Source organism: Rhinolophus hipposideros (genome assembly GCF_964194185.1).
Source record: "Rhinolophus hipposideros genome assembly, chromosome: 1".
In the NCBI taxonomy this organism is placed as follows: domain Eukaryota; kingdom Metazoa; phylum Chordata; class Mammalia; order Chiroptera; family Rhinolophidae; genus Rhinolophus; species Rhinolophus hipposideros.
The window spans coordinates 33,830,229-33,852,425 of NC_138047.1; the positions used below are offsets into that span (position 1 = coordinate 33,830,229).

The following is a 22,197-nucleotide window of genomic DNA, read 5'->3' on the forward strand; positions in this document are numbered from 1 at the left end:
AATGTTATATATAGATGGTGTATTACCAAATTGTACACTTGAAACCTATGTAACTTGACTAACAATTGTCACCCCAATAAACTTTAATTTAAAAAAATAATCAAAGAAAACTTCACTAAAAAGAAAAAGAAGTCTAATAAAATTTATATGGAACTTTTATGGAAAAAATATATTAAATCTCAAAGAAAGACATAGAAAAGACACAAATAGATCAAGAGATTCACCATGCTCATGCTTGGGAAGACTCAATAAAATAAAAATCAGTCCTCCCTAAATTAATCAGTATATTCAAATTATTCTCAATCCACCAGTCAGTGTTTATTTTTTGATTTTGTCAAACTGATCCAAAAATTTACCTGAAAACCTGAAGGGATGAAAATATCCATGTCTTAGTATTTTCAGAGATGTCAGAGAAAATCCACCCCACTTGATGGGAAATTTTACTAAACATAGATGGCAGTGAAATTACTTTGAAAATCAATGAAGAGATAAGTATCTCAATGAAAAGGAACGAAGAGTCCCCAAATAACTCCATATGTAGGAAAAATAGTAAATGTTGCAGGTGACATTAAAGTTCAGAGGGGCAAAGGATGGATTTTTTTCATTGATGCTGGTAAAATTGGCTATCCATATGCAAAAATGAAGGATATGTAATAAAATATCACAAAGAAATATATTTATGATCTTGAAATAAGAAAGAATTTCTTAAATAGGAATTTAAAAACACAACCATAAAGGAAAAGAATGAAGTGTGATAAATTTGCACACATAAAATTAAAAACAACAACAACAACACAAAACAACCTAAGAAAATGCAAAACAAAGCTTTTGAATTGGAGAAAATGTGTGTATCCTATATAAATTAAGTGATATTTTCTTTTCAGAATATATAAAGTTACTTCTGCAAACTGCTAAAAAAGCACAACTAAATAATAATGAGCCAAAGAGTCAAAGGTATATGCAGGCTGTTCACAAAAAAAGGACATCTGAATTTTAATAAACATATAAAATAGTCATTAATTTTGATCATCTCTGATTTCCTCACAATCAGAGAAAAGCAAAGTCAATGTTGGAGAATTAGTTTCATGGGTAACAAACATGGACTTTGGAATCAGACCACCTGTGTTCAAATTCTGGTTCTATAGTTGACTAGCTGTATGATCCTGGGAAAGTGACTTTATATCTCTGAGCCTCTTTTATCTCAGCTTTAAAATGGAGATGAAAATAATACCTTCCTCATATGATTCAGTGTATGACATATTAACTATTTAGATCATGCTCAACCAAAGCACTTCATAAGCTTAAGCAATCACTGTTAAAACAACAAGGGGATTTCATTTAACTCATCAAATAGGCAAAAATGTTCAAGTTAGATAATACCCTATGTAGCAAGATATAAGGAAACAGGAACTAATATATTTCTGCTGAGAACTTAAGATCTTATTTGAAAAGCATTTTGGCAATAGTAAAATTGGGGTGCACATACTCTTGGTATTCAGCATTTCCGCTTCAAAGAGTCTAAGAGAAAATCTCACACTTGGGTATGTATAATCTTACACATATACATTTTGTACAATTCTTTAGAGTTAAAAAATGTACAAAATATCAACCAATGGAGAATGGCAAATAAACTATAGACATATGGAAATGTTATAGAGCAGTGAAAATGAACTAACTCAATCTACATGGTTAAATTCAAAAGACAGTGTTTAGTGAAAAAACTGGCTGCCAAAGATTTTTTACAGGAAGGATAACATTTGTGTAACTTAAGAAACAATTATGTTAATTTCCATCATTTATAGATACATGTGCACATAGGGGAAGCTTATACATCAACATAGGAATAACAGACACTAACTTCAATATAGTGGTTACCTGTGGAAGTGATGAAGGGAAGATCTGAGGATAGTACAGGAAGTGGGGTATTGGTTGTATTTGTGATATTTTATTTATAGAGAGAGTGGGAAGGAGAGAACAGGAAGAGAAGGAGGGAAGAAGGGAGGAAAAGATGGAGAATTTGGAGAGAGTGACAGACAGAGGTGGAGGGAGAGACAAAATATGAATAAATTTATCACTTCTGTGTTGTTTATCTAGCTGTACATTTGGGTATCGATTGAGGGTTGGCAAATTACAATCTATGAGCCAAATCCTGCCTGTCACCTGTTCAAGTAAATAAAGTTTTATTAGAATACAACCATACTGGTTTGTTTCTATTAGGTTGGTGCAAAAGTAATTGTGGTTTTTGCAATTATTTTTGACCTTTTAAACCACTAGTACTTTTGCCCCAACTTAATATATCATCTATGGCTCCTTTTGCATTTTAATGGCAGAGTTGAATAATTGTGACGGAGACCTTATGGCCTACAGATTATAAAATATTTCTTAGATGATCCTTTACAGAAAAAAAAAGTGACACTTGGTTTAGAGTACAATATGTGCTTTTCCCATACATTTAAAATATTTTATACTTTTAAAATATACATTAAAATGCCATGATTTGTAAAGAGAATTGATTTGTGGAGTGATTTTATTCAAAAGTCTTATTAATGTTAACTTGCTAATTTCCAATTTTTTTCTAATTTAGTCATGAGAAAAAAATGTGAAACTATATCTTTGTTCATTAGAAATAATGAAGATATGGGCTTCTTACATATAATCCATGTCCCAAATATAATTTAATGAAAGTCTTACTCTTCTCACTGCAGCTCTTAATCCTCAGAACCATCAAACTTCCTTCATCTACTCTACAGCTCCTTCTGCAACCCAGTATTTGGCAGGCAGAAAAATCTTTCCATATTATGTAATTTTTTTAATTTTTTTTTTTTTAGCTCGGAAGTAGTATTATGAGTGCAGCACAGGAAGAGACAAACAGACACGTAATCAAACTTGATCTTACTGGGCTTGCCAGAAAAATACAGGATGCCTTATTAAATTTGAATTTCAGAGAAATAATGACAAATTTAAATATGTCCTATGCTATAGTATAATTTGCAAAATCTGGTAATGCTACATATTGTGAGGTTGTTTCATGCCTTTGTAAAAGCTTACATTCATTCTGGTGGGTAATGTGACATTTAAAGATTTTGAATAGAGCATATGAAAGTTATGGTCATATGAACATTAAAGAGTCTCGCCAACAGCGTTAAGTAATATAGATTCAAAAAGGGTAAGACTAGACGCAGAAAAAAACATAAAAAATAAACTGTATTTCTTTGAGATCATGATTCTAGTTTTTATTTAATATATACTTAGAAGTGGGGTTGTTGGGTCACATAATAGTTCTATTTTTAATTTTTTGAGGAACGCCCCTATTCATTGCAGCACTATTCACAATAGTCAACATACAGAAAAAAACCTAATGTCCATCAATGGATAAATGAATAAAGAATATGTGATATATACATACAATTCAGAATATTATTTAGCCTTAATCTAAAGTAGTCAAAGTCAGAAACAGAGACAAGTATGATTATTGCCTGGGGTTGGGTTAAGGGAAATGAAGAGTAGCTGTTGAACAGGTATAAAGTTTCAGTTATTCAAGATGAGTAAGTTCCAGAGATCTGCTGTACATGTTGTGCTTATATTGTAGTTAACAATACTGTATTATGCACTTAAAAATTTGTTAAGAGTGTACATCTCATGTTAACTGTTCTTACCACAGTAAAATAAAGTTTTAAGACGTTATTATAATAGCCCAGTAAAGAGATTTTAAGCGGGAAAAACAAAGTTTTGACCACAACAGTGTTGATAGTAAAAACAAAAATAATCAGGAAATAATTAGAAGTTGTAACTGATAGGAGCAAGTGATTAATTGGATGGTTGGGGCAAGGATCAATAAAAATGGATCTAAGATGATTTTTTCCCCATTTTTAACTATTGATACCATAAACAGAGATGAAGAATACAGAAAAAAGAAAAAGCAGGGAGATGAGGGCAGAGGCATTATGGAAGGTCTAAGATGGTAAATTTTGAACAGATTTATTTCAGTGATTTGCTAGGTGCTCAGGTAGTGATGACCAGTTCTCAGGTGTATGTACCATTTTAGAATTTCTATGAGACTGTCTGGACAATGGATATAAATTAGAAATGACCACTCTATAAATAATACTACAAATAATGAGAAATGTCAAATTTAAAAAAATACAGAGCAAAGGACCTGTGACATGCATCTGTGGAATAGTGTGATTTAAGGACCCCAAAATATCTGGAAACATTTATCAGTAAAGATATATGTACCCCTTTGTTCATTGCAGCATTATTCATGGTAGCCAAGGCATGGAAACAACCAAAGTGTCCTTGGATAAAGTGTCCTTAGATGATTGGATAAAGAAGATGTGGTACACATATACAGTGGAATATTACACAGACATAAGAAAAGATGAAATACTGCCATTTGTGACAACATGGATAGATCTTGAGATTATCATGCTAAGTGAAATAAGTCAAACAGAAAAAGTCAAGAACCACATAACTTACATATGGGGTATAAAACTGAAAGCAACAAATGACCAAGAGAAACAAAGAAACAAAAACTCATAGACACAGGCAACAGTTTAGTGGTTACCAGAGGGTAAGGGGGGAGGAGGGATGGTAGAAGATGGTAAAGAGGGTCAAATATATAGTAATGGAAAAAGAACTGACTCTGGGTGGTAAACACACAATGCGATATATAGATGATGTATTGTAGAAATGTATACTTGAAACCTATATAAATTTACTAACCAGTGTCACTCCAATAAGTTTAATACAAATAAATGCAGAGGAAGAAGATCCAGTAATGATCAAATGGAATAGCAAAGAGTAGGAGAAAAAGGAGCAGAAGACGGCAAGGGAACCAAATACATGCTTCACATCTCAAAGGCCACAGGGAAATATGAGAAGGAATAGGAAATCACCAGTGAATTCAGCAAATCTTCATAGTTGGTTTCATTAGAAAGGTGGTCTGAGGGTAAAGGTGGGAGGATGAAGTAAGGTAGATAACTGAGTGAATGTGAAATGAGGAATTAAAAGCATCAAGGATTGATGACTCTTTAAAGAAGATAAAACAGAAAAATTAAGACAGAGAAAAAAAAGAGCAGCTAGAAAGTGGATCCAAGCCAATGGAGGATTTTGGTTTTCATAATAGGAGTACCTTAAGCCTGCTTCTTCTGAAAGAACGATGTTTATAAATTAAAGATCTCAGAGAAATTAGATAGGATCAAGAAAGCATGTTTCTTGAAGAAATAGAAAATAATGAATTAAAAATCGTAATTAGATTGACTAACATGAAACAAGAGGAAAGATACCTCCTCCTGAAAGCTGGAGAGAAAAATATGATGAATATAAAATAGTTTGATTGTTTGTTGAGTTGTAGTTCAGATCAAATAACTAAATCCCTTTGTAAGTAGGAGATAGAATCATTTGCCAGGAATGAAATGCGTTTGAGGTTGGCTTATTTTGGGGATTGTTACAAAGGTTTGGGCTCAATTTCTAAGTCATTTGAATGAATGAAATGTTAGCATAAATTGGAAGGATTTCCAATGTGACAGAAATAAGTACATTCTCCAGATGTTTTCATATATTGGAGTTTGTTATAACTTAGTGTCAGCAGTTTGGGGACCAATCAGCATATTCTTCTTTCTTACACTTTTGCAGACTAATAAAAAATTGTGTTTTTTGTTTTTTTTGTTTGCTTGTTCTAGTGTTTACTATCTTCTCATTATTTTTTTTATAATATGAAAAGCTAAAGCATTGGAAGCATAGATAAAAGCACTGGGAGGATTACACAGGTTAAATATGTTCTGAATTCTTAAATTATTCCAATTGTTTCAAGCATTTTCTGACCTATCTAGAGACATCTTAGTTTTAGAAAACCAATTTCATAATGTTTCATGAGAGTCAGCTGATTTTTCTGTAATCAGTCTACTTGATTTATTGCTTGGTAGGAAAAAATACTAATTAAGTTGACTTTAGTGCTGGCATGTGGTTATTGGAATATTGACATTTTAACACCAATTAGACTATATGCTTAATCTCATTTTCTTGATAGTCTCCTTTATTATTTTATTGAATTATGAAAATATTCTCATCTTTATTTTCTACTTATATCTTAAAAATAATTTTTCCTTCCCAAGAAAATTAAAGAAAAATTTATCATACCATTAATGCCTGCTATAATATGCGTAACACTGTAAGAACCTACATGTATGTTAACCCAGACCCTATGCATATTGTTAGCTTAGTGTAACTAACAGTTAGTTGCTTTTCTGTCAGATCATTTTCCGAAGTTTCCAAACATAAATAGATATCTACATTTTGATAGCGGCCAATCTTAACCTTTTTTGTGTATTATTTTGAGTATGATATAGTCTACATTTTCCAGTCCTATTATAGTGACACTAATATATTTATGTATTTTAAAACATTCCGAGGACTAAGAGATTCATTTCCAATCTTCATATTCCTTTTCCTTCCTCAGAAAATCAGCTGTCTCTAATATCCCTTATTATCATTATCTTCACTCATAACACTCCTTTTTTGGACATGTTTTATAGAGTTTTGAAAGACACAAAATCAAAAGTTTGCATTTTTTTTTGTTTTGTTTTGCCACTTTAGAGAATTGCTAGAGGAAAGAGGGAAATGTTGGATATGTTTGTGTTAGTCTAAGAAAAAGTAGAAAAAAAGTGTACATCCTAAAACGTTTTTCTGCAATAAAATTTCAGAATCACAAGAAAAGATGATGAAAACTCAGGCTGAAAACTCAGACTCTATAAATACGTGTATCTTTGTGTTTGAATATGGAGATTAAGCCTACTTTTAAAAGGAAGGTTGAACCTGTTAAGAGTACTGGGAGCAAAACTCTTTATAATAGAATGTAGACATTTTGCTTAAATTAATGTCTCCATTAACAGGGTTCCCAAATTTAGTAAATAAAAACACAGGTTGCCCAGTCAAATTTGAATTCCAGATAACTATTGTCAATGTCACATAAGTATGTCCCAAATATTGTGGGCAACTTTTATGTGACAGCTCTACCTGGGAATAAGCAGAAAGTGGGTGATAAATGGGGAATGGAACGAAGCCATCTTCTGACATCTATTATTGAAAGAGAGGAGGAGTGAGAGTAGGCTGTTTGGGAGCAAAACTTGTAGTAGAAAGGTGTCCTGTGAGAGACTGTTGTTAAATAATAAGTGATAGTAACCTGTGAGAAGGTACTCAGGAGAATGAAAAAGTAAAACAATGGACAGTAATATTTCTACGATGAGCTATTCTCGTTCTCTTCCTATTATGTTGCTGTCTAATGACAGGGCAGCTGTGTGGCTTTGTAGAGGCAGATTTAGATTTTAATCTGTCTGTTTAGGTAGTGTCACTTCTTACAAGTTGATGGTTAATTAACATCTCACATTTGTCCCAGCTTGAGAAATGAAAAGGTTGTTGTGGAGACCAGATGATGTCTTAAAGCACGTGAATCAGAGTCTTGATCAGACCAGGTAAAAGGACACGTGACTGGGAATCCAGAAGGGTCACTTGTCCAGGCCTTACATTTATGAAGACCCTGCATTAAAACTTTGGCACTTATCTCTCAAATACTGTATACAAATAGTTACAGAGGTAGAGGAATTAATGGAAAGAAAATATTCATCTTATACTTAAACTCAGGCTCTGTAGATGTGTACCATAAATTTGTAATTTTTATTAATACTGAAATTAATACAACAGTTGTAACCATCCCTGAGGTAGCAACTGGATCTGCTTGTCAGAACACAGAGATACATAGGCTTTAATTTATTAAATGTAAAATGACAACACAAAATTTTAACTACTGCTTTAGCATCTCTCTATATTTTACTTTGCTGGAACCTACAAAGGAAGTCACTTTCCTTGACTTTAAAATTGTCAGCTCCCTTCTATCTTCTTTGATTCTTTATTTTTCTGTGGCTCTCTGTCTTTGTGGTTCAACCAAGTTCATTTTCATTCTCTCTCTCTCTCTCTCTCTCTCTCTCTCTCTCTCTCTCTCTCTCTCTCTCTCTCTCTCTCAGCTCCTTTTTTCACTTACCTACTACTCAGGTGATTTTGGATTAGTTAGGTTGGTGAAAAAGTAATTGTGGTTTTTGCAATTATTTTTAACATTTTTAACCGCTGTTACTTTTGCACCGACCTAATATTTGTGCTTTGGTATCCTCATGAGCAAAATGGGAGAAAAAATCAAATCTATCACAAAAAGATTGATATGAGAATTAAATAGTATAATACAGGTAAAATGTTTAAAATAATATCTTGTACCTAGTAAGATACTCTTCTAAACATTTTTTGTATTGAACACAGGTGTTGCTTCACAAGGAAATAAGCCATTTACACTCCATTCTCAGCACAGTGAGTAGTCAGTGAATTGGATGGAGATCAGGAAACTGGACCGAGGGGCGCAGTCCAGCCCATAAAGTACAGGCATAGAGAACAGGCAGGTATTTATGCCCTCTCTTTTGTATAACTCAGAAACAGTGCTCATAACCAGGGAATTTATGGGAACTACATAAATACACATTCACTCATTTAATTAATGATTACATACATGCATATATACACATTTATTTTTGTTGTATTAAACACAACCTCCTAATTTTCTTTCAGAATTATGACATAACATTCACAATATAAATCTCTATTTTTCAGTCACTTATAACCCTACATATTTTCAACCTTCTATGAAGTACCCCAGTTTTATAAAGATGATTTCATATTCTTTCTCCTGGATAAAAAGAGAGAATGCATGTAAAACTCATAATCAGTGCTTGGCACTTAGCCTAGCAAAAAGCAACTGACATATGGATTAGGGATTTCATAATTGGCAAAATGAAAGCAGGGAAACGTACAGGTAAATGAGAGCTTTGAAATGGGTCAGGGGAGAGTTGGTATAGAGGAAAGTATGGGAAAAGAAAGTGTAGGTTTTGATCTCAAAAGAGATTGTGGGGTCGGCCCAGTGGCTCAGGCGGTTGGAACTCCATGCTCCTAACTCCGAAGGCTGCTGGTTCTATTCCCACATGGGCCAGTAGGCTCTCAACTACAAGGTTGCTGATTCAACTCCCACAAGGGATGGTGGGCTGTGTCTCCTGCAACTAGAAGCGGCAACTGGACCTGGAGCTGAGCTGCGCCCTCCACAACTAAGATTGAAAGGACAACAACTTGACTTGGAAAAAAGTCCTGGAAGTACACACTGTTCCACAATAAAGTCTTGTTCCCCTTAAGAAAAAAAAAATGTGGTTCTGCCTGAGATCATGGAGAAAAGAAGAGAGGGAAAAGACCTTGTTGCATGTCTTCACCTGAGTGGCTTCTGACAAGATGGTTACGTAAAATAGAAATTCCTGTTTATTTCATTACAATTGAACAACAGCCTCAAGGGGCTAGGAGACCCTGCACATCCCTCAGTCCATTATTTTGACCGTGGCCAGCTGATTTTTAGAATTGTAATAATAATACCAGTCTTAGAAGAGTTTTAGAAGCTGCTGCAGGGATGCATTTCGCTTTAGGTTCCTGGAGATACTTGATTCCTGTCACAGCCCTTGAAAGGACTACAAAAGTATTCGTGAACACAAACAAGAATAAAATCCTGTGGCTGATAATAATTCTTATTCACGGGTGGAGTTAAAGACATACATGAAAAACCTGCTGAGAGCAATGCAAGACAGTGATGAGAGCGGGTGTAAGGCTGCACAACCTGCTGCTGGCAATCACCGACTCCAATCTCTCTTTAATCTCTGCAAAGAAAAGGAACAGGGAAAGGAGTTACCATCATCAAGAGGATAAAACCAATGTGAACAATGAAGACTCTGGGTCTCTTAAAAGCAAATCATGCAAAACTCACTCAATTGCTATTTTGGTAGAGGAACACCATTTATGGCTGCCAAGAAAGCAATAGTTATATCTCAATTTTGGTAAATCATCTCTTACTGTCTCTGGCAGTTTTACAAATTGATTTAAATGGGCTTCAAAGTGAACTTGCTTCACACAGTGGAGACTGGCATTGGAGTCACGATAAATGTCTCTATGTGAAGTTCTAGTGGTTTCTGCAGGAGTTAGTATTAGATTGCATCTCTAATTTATTTATTACTAAATCTGTATGGGGAGGCAATTGGCATAAAATATAGAAGAGAGTTTACCAAATCTTAAAGTGAAGTACCCTCAAGACCAAGAGAAACCGGGTAGCAAGGTTAGAGGTCAAAAATTTTGGAAAAGATGGAGGCTTCGTCTGAAAGACAAAAGTGTAAGCAAGCAAAAGAACCAGGCACACATCTTATTGTGGAAGAAGAGAACACCAAGTAAATGTGAAACAAAAAGACAGTAGAGTAGTATTCCATTGTATATATGTAGCACAACTTCCTCATCCAGTCATCAGTGAAAGGACACTTAGGTTGTTTCCATGTCTTGGCTATTATGAATATTGCTGCAGTGAACATAGGGGTAGACATCTCTTTATGAATAAATGTTTTCAAAAATTTGGGGTGGATACCTATAAGGGGGATTGCAGCCATGAAAAGAAAGATAAAATATTGCCATTTGTGACAATGTGGATGGATCTTGAGAGTATAATGCTAAGTGAAATAAGTCAGATGGAAAAGTACAAGAACCATATGATTTCACTCATATATGGGGCATAAAACAGATAGCAACAAATGAAGAAATAAAACAAACAAACAAACTCATAGATGCAGACAACAACATGGTGGTTACCAGAGAGGAAGAGGGGGATGAATAGGGTAAAGAGGGTCAAATACATGGTGGCAGAAGGAGACTCAACTTTGGGTGGTGAACACAAAATGGAATATACAGATGATGTATTATAGAATTTGCACCTGAAACTTATGTAATGTTATTAACCAATGTTACTCAATAAATTTAATTTTAAAAGACAGTATAGATAAGTAGTAAGTTAAAAATGATAAATGTTTTCCAGTTATATTTCAATTGGCAAAGTTTTATTCCCCTTGATAAAATATCCCTGAAATGTTGAATGGACAGAGGATTTTTTTTTTTACACCCAAAAGACTTCAGAATCATGTGGTGAACAGATTAATGAACTGCTACCACCTACACTATCCAATATAAGAAAGCTATAAATCAGTGAATTCTTACTGAGCACCAGTCTCACCAATAATTGCTATGGTGGGCACTGTTATTCAGATTTTCTATAAGTTACCTCATTTCATCTGCATGGTAACACTATGTGACATAGCCCTCACATTCTTGCCTTCACATTATTGAGGAAATGGGCAAGGAGCGGTTAAGTGACTTGCCTCAGGTTGTGCAGCCAGTAAGTAATGAAGCTGGAATTTGAGACCAGCCATCTGGCTCCATTTTTCCTTTCTCATATGTAAGTAATTGCTGTTCACATATTCGCAGAAGGTGAATCAGTTAAACACACTGCTGGGAACACGGTAGCTGCTTAGTAAACACATGTTAGCTGAAAGATTGAGTACCAATGGATGGTTACAGAAAGTAGTATGTAAGTTCCCTAATGAGACTCTAAAATTTCAAGCATATCTTTTTAAAATTTCCATTTATTTAAACTAAAAAAAAAAAAAAAAAGAAAAGAAATTTAGTTCACCCATTTATCTTGCCCACCACCCCATTGGCCTCTGGTAACCACCAGTCTGTTCTCTGTATCTATGAGTTTGGTTGTTGTTTTTTTGTTTTGTTTTGTTTTGTTTTATTCCATGTAGAAGAGAGACCATACAGTATTTGTCTTTGTATGTCTGACTTACTTCACTTAGCATAATGCCCTCGAGGTCCGTCCATGTCATTGCAAAGAGCAAGATTTCATTCTTTTCGTGGCTGATTAAGATTCCATCATGTATATGTACCACAATTTTTTTATCATTTCATCCATCAATGGACACTTAGGATATTTTCATATCTCGGCTATTGTAAATAATGTTGCAATGAACATGAGAGTGCATATATCTTTTCAAGTTAGTGTTTTCATTTTCTTCACATCAATACTCAGAAGAGGAGTTGCTGGATCATATGGTAGTTCTATTTTTAATTATTTGAGGCACTCCCATACTAGTGGAAAGCACAGTGATTATACCAATTTAATTCCCACCACCAGTGCACAAGGGTTCCCTTTTCTCCACATCCTTGCCAAAACTTATGTCTTGTCTTTTTGATAATAGCCATTCTAATAGGTGTGAGGTGGTATCTTGTGATTATGATTTGCGTTTAGTTCCCTGATGGTAAATGATGCTGAGCATCTTTTCGTGTACCTGTGGCCATGTGTATGTCTTCTTTGGAAAAATACCTATTCAGATCTTCTGCCCGTTTTTTTTTTTTTTTAATCTGATTGTTTTTTTTTTTTGCTGTTGATTTGTATGAGTTCTTTATATATTTTTGATATTAGCCCTATCAGATATGAATTGCAAATATTTCCTCCCATTCAGTAGGTTGCCTTTTCATTTTGTGGATGGTTTCCTTTGCTGTGCAGAAGCTTTTTAGTTTGATGCAGTCCCATTTGTTTACTTTTGTTCTTATTGCTTTTGTTTTTGGTGAGGGAATCAAAAAATTAGCCAAGACCCATGTGAAGGAGCTCCCGCCTATAAATACAGAGATGATGTTCTTAATCCCAACACTTCTATGCATTGGAACAGTAAGATGTAGCTTCAGAGTTCTCAATAATATCAAAGTCCTCGCAGAAATTTCACAGCCTAGGGATTGCCTGTGATTCTTCGAGATTTGAACTGGGCTTTAGATTTCACCAAGAGATGAAACCACACTATTTTATGTAATTTTCCTCTTGTGAAGAAGATAGAGCAGGCAGTGTTTCCCTCATTTATGGGTCATTTAAATTTACTGTTGCACATGATTAGCAATTTCTGGAATGACCTAAAACCCAAATGCTCTATTTTTTTTTCCCCACAAAGTAATCTGCTTGCTTTTCCTATTCTATTTCCCAGTATCTTATGATTTTATTTTATAAATCAGAGCTAATATACTGTTGATATGCAGCATTAGTTCTGGAATTAATATACAATTTTGGAAAATTCATTGGATTGTCTTCATAGTTAATATATGTAATGGTGCTAAAATATAAATGGATTATATAGATTTTAAAAATAAGATAATCTTTTGAATGTAAAGAAAACTTCATTGTACCACAGCACACGTGATTTTTTAGATCTTTATGGTACTAAAATGAAATGAACTTTTTAAAAATTTATTGGGGTGACAATTGTTAGTAAAATTACATAGATTTCAGGTGTACAATTCTGTATTACATCATCTATAAATCCCATTGTGTGTTCACCACCCAGAGTCAGTTCTCCTTCCATCACCATATATTTGATCCCTCTTACCCTCATCTCCCACCCCCCACCCACTTACCCTCTGTTAGCCATTAAACTATTGTCTGTGTCTATCAGTTTTTGTTTCTTATTTGTTTGTCTTGTTTTTTGTTGTTTTTGGTTTATATATCACATATCAGTGAAACCATATTGTTCTCTGCTTTTTCTGTCTGACTTATTTAGCTTAGCATTATACTCTCAACATCCATCCATGTTGTCACAAATGTTCCTATATCATCTTTTTTTACTGCCGAATTGTATTCCATTGTGTATATATACCACAACTTCTTTATCCATTCATCTGTCGAAGGACATTTTAGTTATTTCCATGTCTTGGCCACCATAAACAAAGCTGCAATGAACATTGGAGCACATGTGTCTTCATGGATAAATGTTTTCAGATTTTTTGGGTAGATACCCAGGAGAGGGATTGATGGGTCATATGGTAATTCTATTCATAATTTTTTGAGGAACCTCCACACTGCCTTCCAAAATGGCTGCACCAGTCTGCATTCCCACCAACAGTGTGTGAGGGTTCCTTTTTCTCCACAGCCTCTCCAACACTTGTTACTATTTGTCTTGTTTATGATAGCCATTCTGGGGTGAGGTGATGTCTCATTGTGGTTTTTATTTGCATTTCTCTGATGATTAATGATGTTGAGCATTCTTTCATATGTCTATTTGGCATTTGTATGTCCTCTTTGGAGAAATGTCTCTTCAGGTCCTCTGCCCATTTTTCAATTGGGTTGTTTGTTTTTTTGTTGTTGAGTTTCACGAGTTCCTTTTATATTTTGGATATTAGCCCCTATCGGAGGCACTCTTTGCAAAAAACTTCTCCCATTCAGTGGGTTGCCTTTATTTTGTCGATGGTTTCTTTTGCTGTGCAGAAGCTTTTAAGTTTCATATAGGCCCATTGGTTTATTTTAGCTTTTACTTCCATTGCCTTCGGAGTCAAATTCATAAAATGCTCTTTGAACCCAAGATCCATAAGTTTAGTACCTATGTTTTCTTCTATGCAGTTTATTGTGTGAGGTCTTATGCTTAAGTCTTTGATCCATTTTGAATAAATTGTGGTACATGGAGACAGCAGTCCAGTTTTATTCTTTTGCACATGGCTATCCAATTCTCCCAGCACCATTTATTTAAGAGGCTGTCTTTCCTCCATTGTAGGTTTTTAGCTTCTTTGTCAAAAATCATCTGTCCATATTTATGTGGTTTTATTTGTCGGTTCTCCATTCTATTTCATTGATCTATGTGTCTGTTTTTCTGCCAATACCAATGCTGTTTTGATTATTGTAGCCCTGTAGTACAAGCTAAAGTCAGGGAGTGTGATACCTCCAGTATTGTTCTTTTTTCTTAAGATTGCTTTGGCTATTCAGGAACTTTTGTGGTTCCAAACAAATCTGATGATTTTTTGTTCTATTTCTTTAAAAAATGCCATGGGGATTTTGATGGGAATTGCATTAAATCTGTATATTGCTTTGGGTAATAGGACCATTTTAACTATGTTGATTCTTCCAATCCATGAGCACGGAATGTCTTTCCATTTCTTTGTGTCTTCTTCAATTTCTTTCAAAAATGTCTTATAATTTTCAGCATATAGGTCCTTCACATCCCTGGGTAAGTTTATTCCTAGTATTTTATTCTTTTGCTGCAATAACAAAAGGAATTGTTGTTTTTATTTTTTTTCTGAGATTTCATTGTTAATATACAGAAATGCAATGGACTTTTGTACATTGATTTTGTAGCTGGCAACTTTACTGTATTCGTTGATTGTTTCTAATAGCTTTTTGGTGGAATCTTTAGGGTTTTCTATATATAGCATCATGTCATCTGCAAAGACTGATAATTTAACTTCTTCATTACCAATTTGAATGCCTTTTTTCTTTTTTTCTCTTGCCTGATTGTTCTGGAGAGCACTTCCAACACTATGTTGAAAAGCAGAGGTGATAGGAGACAGCCCTGTCATGTTCCTGAACGTAGAGAAAAGGGCTTCAGTTATTCACCATTAATTATGAGATTAGCTGAGGGCTTGTCATATATGACCTTTATTATGTTAAGGTATTTTTCTTCTATACCTATTTTATTAAGTGCTTTAATCATAAATGGATGTTGTATCTTGTCAGATGCTTTTTCTGCATCAATTGATATAATCATATGATTTTTGTCCTTTATTTTCTTTATGTGATGTATCACAATGATGGATTTGTGGATGTTGAACCATCCTTGTGCCCCAGGGATGAATTCCACTTGGTCGTGATGAATAATCTTTTCAATGCATTGTTGTATTTGATTTGCTAAAATTTTGTTTAGTATTTTTGCATCAGTATTCATCAGAGATATTGGTCTGTATTTTTCTTTTTTTGTGTTGTCCTTACCAGGTTTTGATATCAGGGTAATGTTGACCTCATAAAATGAGTTAGGGTGTACTGTCTCTTTTTCAATTTTTTGGAAGAGTTTGAGCATGATTGTTATTAGATCCTCTTTGAAGGCTTGGTAAAATTCACTAGTTAAGCCGTCTGGTCCTGGACGTTTGCTTTTGGGAAGGTTTCATTTTTTTTTTTTTTTTTTATTTTAATTTATTAGTTTCAGGTGTACAAAACAAGGTAATACTTAGACGTTCATCATTTATATCCCTCACACTGTGAACTCCCCTCCCCCCATCTACTATCCCTCCGACCTCGCACCGAGCCATCACATTATATATATAAAATTATAGTTGGCATTCATTAATGTTTAGCTTCTGGTGTACAATGCCATGATCAGGCAACAGTATCCCTGAGGTGGTCTCCCAAATAGGACGCATATCCATCGGATACCCAACAAAATCTTTACAACATTATTGAATACATTCCCCAAATTAATTTTCAAAAAACCCTGAGGCCATCTTGTGGTTACCAGCTGCTTCCTAATCCCTTCACCTTTCCCCTTATCCCCACCCCCCCCCCCCCGCCCATCTAACAACTCTCGTTTTTTTCTTTGTGTCCCCAGAACTGTTTCTGATTAGTTCATTCACTTATTCTTTTCTTTAGATTAAACATATAAGTGAGATCATATGGTACTTGTCGGGGAGCCCGCTTTTGGGAAGGTTTTGGATGACTGATTCAATTTTGTTACTGGTGATTGGTCTGTTTAGATTTTTCAATGTGGTTCAGCTTTGGAAGGCTATATGTTTCTAAGAACTTGTCCATTTCTTCTAGGTTATTGAATTTGGTGGCATAAGGTCCTTCATAGTATTCGTGGATGATCCTTTGTATTTCTGTGGTGTCCGTGATAACTTCCCCTTTTTCATTTCTGATTTTATTAATTAGTGTCTTCTCTCTTTTTATCTTAGTGAGTCTAGCCAAGGGTTTGTCAATTTTGTTAATCTTTTCAAAGAACCAGCTCTGTGTCACATTATTTTTTTTATTGTCTTTTTATTCTCTATTTCATTTATTTCTGCTCTGATTTTTGTTATTTCCTTTCTTCTGCTTACCTTGGGTTTCACTTGTTCTTCTTTTTCTAGTTCTTTAAGGTGTAACATGATGTTATTTATTTGGGATGTTTCTTATTTCTTGAAATAGGCCTGTAATGATATAAATTTCCCTCTTAAAACTGCTTTCGATGCGTCCAAAAAATTTTGGTAGGATGTATTTTCATTGTCATTTGTTTCTATGTATCTTTTGATCTCTCCTGTAATATCTTCTTTCACCCCGTCATTCTTTAAAAGTATGTTGTTTAATCTCGATGTATTTGTGTTTTTTCCTGCTTTCTTTTCGCAGTTGATATCCAAAGCCTGTGATCAGAGAATATGCTTGGTATGATTTCAATCTTCTTAAATTTGCTGAAGCTGCTTTTATGTCCCAATATATGGTCTATCCTTGAGAATGATCCATGTACACTCGAAAAGAATGTATAGTCTGATGTTTTAGGTTGAAGTGCTCTATATATGTCAATGATGTCCATTTCATCTAATGTGTCATTTAGGACTGTTGTTTCGTTATTTATTTTCTGTTTGGATGATCTATCCATAGCTGTCAATGATGTATTTAAGTCCCCTAATATAATTGTGTTTTGGTCAATTTCTCCCTTTAGTTCTGTTAGTAGTTGCTTGGTATATTTTGGTGCTCCCTGATTGGGGTCATAAATATTGATGACTGTTATGTCTTCTTGTTGTATAGTCCCCTTTACCATTATGAAATGTCTATTTTCGTCTCTTGTTACCTTTTCCACCCTGAAGTCTGTTTCATCTGATATCAGTATGGCTACACCTGATTTTCTCTGGGTTCCATTTGCTTGGAGTGTCAATTTCCATCCTTTCACTTTGAGTCTATGCTTGTCCTTGTAGCTGAGATGTGTCTCTTGGAGACAGCATATGATTGGATTTAGTGTTTTGATCCAATCTGTTACTCTGTGACTTTTTATTGGTGAGTACAGTCCATTTACATTTAGGGTGATTATTGATATGTGAGGATTTCCTGTCATTCTATCTTTAGTTTTCTGGTAAGGCTATGTCTCCATTGTTTCTTTGCCTTTTTGTTGTTGTCTGTTATTTCTGTGTGGTGGTATTCTATGATGTTTCCCTCTGTTTCTTCTTTTATTACAGTATATATTTTAGTTCTGGATTTTTTTTATTTTTTATTTATTTATTTATTTTTTTTTAGTGGTTACCCTTAAGTTTATGTAAAAGAAAGTTTATGTAAGTTTATGTAAAAGAAACTTTGATATTTAGAGTATTCCACTTTCTTCAGCACACTTACATTTTCCATTCCCATATCTGGTTCAGGGCTTTATTCTCCTCCTTTTTATGTTTCGGTTGCCACAAATTGTCCCTGTTGATGGTGGTTGAATAACCTCCTTTAGTATTTCTTGTAGTGCAGGTGGTGTATTAGAAAATTCCCTCAGCTTCTGTACGTCTGGAAAGGTCTTTATTCCTCCTTCATATCTAAAGGATATCTTTGCTGAATATATTATTCTTGGCTCATAATTTCTCTCTTTCACTAGATTGAATATGTGGTTCCATTCCCTCCTGGCTTGTAGAGTTTCAGCTGAAAAATCTGATGATAATCTAATGGGCTTTCCTTTGTAGGTTACTGTCTTCTTTTCCCTGGCTGCCTTGAGGTTTCTTTCTTTGTCATTGATTTTAGACAGCTTCAATACAATGTGCCTTGGAGAAGGCCTGTCGGGATTGAGGTAATTAGGTGTTCTATTTGCTTCTTGGATTCGAGGATCCAGTTCTGTCCACAAGTTTGGGAAGTTCTCATCAACAATTTGTTTGAAAATATTCTCTGTTCCCTTCTCTCTTTCTTCTTCTGGTATGCCTATTATATTATATTGCTCTTTCTGATGGAGTCAGAAAGTTCTTGTAGAGTTCTTTCATTTCTTTTAAGTCTCAAGTCTCTTTCTTCTTCCATCTGTGTAATTTCCAGGTTTCTATGTTCAATATCACGTATTCTTTCCTCCATCTGGTCAACTCTACTACCTAAGCTGGTTATTTCATTTTTAATTTCTTCTATTGAGTTCTTAATCTACAGAAATTCTATTTGGCTCTTTTTTAAAATTTCAATCTCTTTCGTAAAATGCTCATCTTGTTATTTGATTGTGTTTCTGAGTTCATTAAACTGCCTTTCTGTTTTCTTGCATTTCGTTGAGTTTTTTCAGAACTGCAATCTTGAATTCTCTGTTGTTTAAGTCACATATTTCCATATCTTTAAGTTCCTTTTCTGGAGACTTTTCACTTTCTTTCTGAGCTGTCTTGTTGCCTTGGTTATTCATGGCAATTGCTGATTTATTATTTCTCTTCCTAGACATCTAACAGAGTAGGTTCTGCAATAGCTTGATAGGAAGAAGTCTTTTTGTTTTGTTTTGTTTTCTAGTAGGTGTTGGTAGAATGTTTTATTTTCTCTCTGATTGCAGCCTTTCTTTTCTCTCACACTGTAGTGCTGTTTTCTCTGCACTATTCCTGCTTCTCACACAATGGGGGAATTCCCTGGGAGATGGGCTTCTCCTCTGTTAACAGTTCACCTGCGTCGCAGGGCACAGTGTTCGTGTGGGTATGTGGAGAGCTTTTGAAGTTCCAAAGCTCTTCCTGCACTAGATTCAGAGCCTGTATGTTTCTGTAGTTCTGTTTACTCCTGCAGAGATATGGCCAGATAGGTGGGCCAAGGGCAGAGTGAGTTGTGAGGGGTGGCCCAGAACAATGGCAGTGACCACCACTATAGCCGGTCCTGCTTCCACAGCTCCCTCCCCTTTGCCAGAACTAGTTGGGCTGCGAATCTGTGTCTGCACTGCACAGTTCTCAGAACAGCAAATATTCTGTTCTTTTGATCTGATACCACTACTGTTCCTCTTCTAGCACTGGGCAGGTGGGAGCGGGGCGAGCTCTGGGAGGGTAGGGAGGCGGCGGCTAATCTCAGTGCCTAAGGCTTCCGTTCTCTGCTCGGCAGTGAGGGCTTAAACCACCATTTTCAGCCTTCTTCCCTTAGTCTTTTCTCCGAGGTCTCTGCCCTGAGCATTGGGTTCAGCCATGTTATATGCTGCCCTGTCAGCCCTAAGCAGAGCCCTAGCAGTCTGAGTTCTTCCCTCTCCCGCAGATGTGTTAGTTCCGGGATACAGCGAGCTCGGAGCACTTAGGTAGGTCTGTGTCCTGCGTTTGGGGGGCTCCGTCTCTGCACTTCTCCCTTTCCTCCTCCCCCGCTCACCCGATTCGCCCACCTTGAGGTGAATTCAGTAGTGGGCCTCTTCGTCTTGCCTGTCTGCTGTGCAGGGAGTCCTTTGTGTAGTTATTGTTGTTTGATTAGTTGTAAATTCCAGGGGAGCTTTACAGAGGCTCACCTCACACTGCCATTTTGATCGAACTTTATTTGTTTTGAGAAACACAAAAACTACTAGACTCTAATGTTGTCCTTAATTTATTTTTCAATATGGGATGTTTCCTTTGAATACACTAAGATCTTATATACTAAGACCCAGAAAATAAATTATATCAACATTTCTGCATGTATACATATGGTATAGTAGTATGTGAGTGACTACATTTTTTATTAATTTGATTTTACCCTTTTAGTTATTAATTCAACAGATAATTATTAAGACTCTACTAGACTACTGTAAATAATAGGTGAACAAAATTATACATGGTCTTCATCTTTATGAAGATTTGGTCTGGTTTGAAATAGCTATTAGTTAAATAATCCCATCAATAAATGAAGCATCACAACTGGGAGAGAGAGAGAGAGAAAGAGAGAGAGAGAGAGAGAGAGAGAGAGAGAGAGAGAGAGAGAGAGAGAGAGAGAGAGAAAGCTGAAACAATAACAGCAAGTAACAGTATCAATAACCTAAGCTAGAAAGTCAAGAAAGATTCCCTGAAGAACAGAAGCTTAAACTTAAATAGCAATCATGAGTAGCAGTTAACTAGGACAAAGGGTGGAAAAACATTCATAGTAGTGCTCGCAGCATTTACGAAGGTTCTGTGACAGGACGGAGAATACTGGTTTTGAGGAATACAGAACATAGAAAGTGGGAGAGATTGCAGTCCAGGATAAGTCCTGAGTGGGAGGAAAGGCCAGAGCTCTGATCCTGTCAGAGATTTCACAACTCATCTTGAGAGCAAGGGAAGGGATTGGAGGGTTTCTGTTTTGTTTGTTTTTCTTTATTTCTTAGTGTTGGTTTGAATAGAATGTTTGGACAGGGAGTGGTGGCAGGAGCAGATCTGAGTGTAATATACACATGACTGAAAACTGGGAAATTTGGACCTCATCTGTTTCATTGGTTTCTGCATAATCTCTCAGCAGTGTTTCTCTGCTCCAACACCTGGGGTTTATTTAATGAGTCATCTCACTCTTATGATGTACCTACTTATACCGAGTGGGCAAATTAGAGGTCTTATAAAATGTGCATATGCTCAGGGGTAAATAGAGAATCGGGAAAAAGAGATTTCCTATATTATTTCATTTTCAAGATAGTGATTGCTGGACTTCTTTTCAGGGTGGAATAATAACGAACATTCTTTTCTTCTCCTCCCAAGTTGCAAACTAATTGAAATGATGTGTAAGTTAGACAGATGGAGATGAGAATGCTTCCTTTCCTGTCGGTCAATCTGATTTGGAGAATACAGTTTGCATCTAGGTCACAATTGGTCTTCCTAATAGTGTTCCATGAATTAACTTCTACTCACCTATAACTACAGGCCACTCTATCCCATCCAACCCACTCCCACCTCCCAAATAGCAAACTGTAGAGTCAGTCTGTTTTTAATAAACTCAACCCATAAAGGAACAAGAATTCTTGTGTATCTTGCAGAAGGACATGGGAAGAGAGAGGGGAAGTGGGAGATAGCCTCTAGAAACTTTCACCTGTCTGATGGCACTGCTCATTCCCTGTGGAGGAATGAGAAGGCATGAAGACAGAGACATAAAGGATTCCTCCTATACGGTTCCTCTTAGGAGTGCAGTGGAAATTCTTCCCCCATTATAGAAACAAGTGGTGTGATGAAGAAAGGTGCACACTCCACCATAGCTATTTAGTGGTATTTTCATTTTTCTTTGTTTTATTTTGTTTTGTCAATATCTTACAAAGGATCTGGCCCTTTCTACTCCATGTAAGCATGCATATATACCAATGTGTATCAGTGTGTGCATTTCAGGCAAATGTAAACACAATATCCCAGGTAAAGAAGAGTAATTGCTTTTTTTTTCTTTTTGTAAATATAGCTTCAATATTGTATATGTTTACATATGTAAGAATTAAATACAGTCAACTCACATTTGTTAAAATCCTAATAGGGATGGGCGGAAATGAAATTGGGGTTTTAGAGTGATGCACTTGGTTTCAAAACATGACTTTTTGGTACATCTTTTATATATACATCAAAAATCTCATCTTTCTCTCCTACATTCCTTTCTGAGTG

At 35.4% G+C, this 22,197-nt stretch overlaps 1 protein-coding gene across 2 annotated transcripts in view; it reads left to right on the plus strand.

Moving 5' to 3' along the window:
• Nucleotides 1-22,197, plus strand: part of KCTD8 (potassium channel tetramerization domain containing 8) — a 249,946-nt gene that overhangs the window by 179,010 nt on the left and 48,739 nt on the right. The window lies entirely within an intron of this gene.